This window comes from Centrocercus urophasianus, unplaced genomic scaffold, assembly GCF_019232065.1.
Source record: "Centrocercus urophasianus isolate 14NV4802_14NV808 unplaced genomic scaffold, USGS_Curo_1.0 seq_1461, whole genome shotgun sequence".
NCBI classification, from domain to species: Eukaryota; Metazoa; Chordata; class Aves; order Galliformes; family Phasianidae; genus Centrocercus; species Centrocercus urophasianus.
Window position 1 is genome coordinate 5,589 of NW_024884655.1, and position 1,562 is coordinate 7,150.

Here is a 1,562-nt window from a genome sequence, read left to right on the forward strand (position 1 = left end):
GAGCTGCTCCCCTACGGGCCGCGATGGGAGGGTGGAAGGCTATAATTCCCCCCCATTCATTGCTGCTGGGTCATTTCCATGCTCCTTGCCACCATTTATACACCTCACTCTGCTCCAGTCTGGACACGGAGTTGAGCTGCTCCACTCTGGGCGGCAATGGGAGCTTGGAAGGCTGTAATTACCCCCCGTTAATTGATAGTAGGTGATTTCCATGCTCTTTGCCACCTCAGGCTGCTCCAGAGCAGTTGTGGAGAGTGCCCTATAGCGAGCTGCTCCCCTATGGGCCGTGATGAGGGGTTGGAAGCAAGCTGATAATTACCCCCGTTAATTGGTACTAGGTGATTTGCACGCTCCTTGCCACCATCCATACACCTCCCAACTCCAGTGTGGGTATGGAGAGAACTGCTCCCCTGTGAGCTGCAGTGGGAGACTGGAAGCCCATCATTACCCCCTGTTAATTGATAGAAGCTGATTTCCTCGCTCTTTGCTGGCATTTCTATACGTAAATGGGCTCCAATCTGGATACAGAGTGAGTTTGCACCCCCGTGAGCTGCAGAGGGATGCTCAAGTCTATAATTGCCCCCGCTAATTGATACAAGGTGATTTCCTTGCTCTTTGCCGCCATTTCTGTACATAAATGGACTCCAATCTGGATGCAGAGCGAGGCTGGAAGCCTCTTATTTCCCACTATTAATTGATATAAGGTGATTTTCCTGCTCTTTGTCGCAGTTCAATGCACTTTCTGTGCTTTTTGCCCCCATTTAGACACCTAAATCTGCCCCAGTGTGGACACGGAGCGAGCTGACACCCCACGAGGTGCAGTGAGAGGCTGGAAACCTGTAATCCCCCCCAGTTAACGGATGTAAGGTGGTTTCCTCGCTCCCTGCTGCCATTCATAACCCAGATCTCTCCAGAGCAGCAGTGCAGGGTGCGCTGTAGGGAGCTGCAATGGGAGCTGCTGTAGGGAGCTGCAATGGGAGCTGCTGTAGGGAGCTGCTCCCTATGAGCTGCAATGGGAGCTGCTGTAGGGAGCTGCAATGGGAGCTGCTGTAGGGAGCTGCAATGGGAGCTGCTCCCTATGAGCTGCAGCGGGAGGCTGGAAGTCAATCATTTCCGTGCACTAATTGCTTTCCTCCGCTCTTTGCCGTTATTCGTGCGCCTCAGTCTGACCGGGGTGTGGATGAGCTGCTCCTCCGCGAGCTGCACTGGGAGGTTTGATGGCTGTGGTTGATTACCCCGTGTTAATTGATGTTCGGCGCTTTCCTTCCCTTTTTGCCGTGCTGTCAGGGGCTTCCTCCCCTTCCCTGTTTATACACTTAAACCCATTCCAGCGTGGACACGGAGCGAGCTGCTCCCCTTAGAGCTGCAATGGGAGCTCCGAAGCCTCTAATTACCCGCTGCTAATTGGCGTAAGGCGCTTTCCTCCACTCTGCCATCACGCAGGAGCCCCCATCCCCAGCGCAGACAGAGGCTGCAGTGCAGGGGCTGCTCCCACAGCCGGAGCTGCGCCGAGTGGGGGCTGCCTGTGGGGCTGCCTGTGGGGCTGCCTGTGGGGCTGCCTG

At 55.3% G+C, this 1,562-nt stretch overlaps 1 protein-coding gene across 2 annotated transcripts in view; it reads left to right on the top strand.

The window, feature by feature from the left end:
• LOC122158541 (RNA-binding protein 14-like) overlaps positions 1-1,562 on the top strand; it is a 7,398-nt gene that overhangs the window by 725 nt on the left and 5,111 nt on the right. The window lies entirely within an intron of this gene.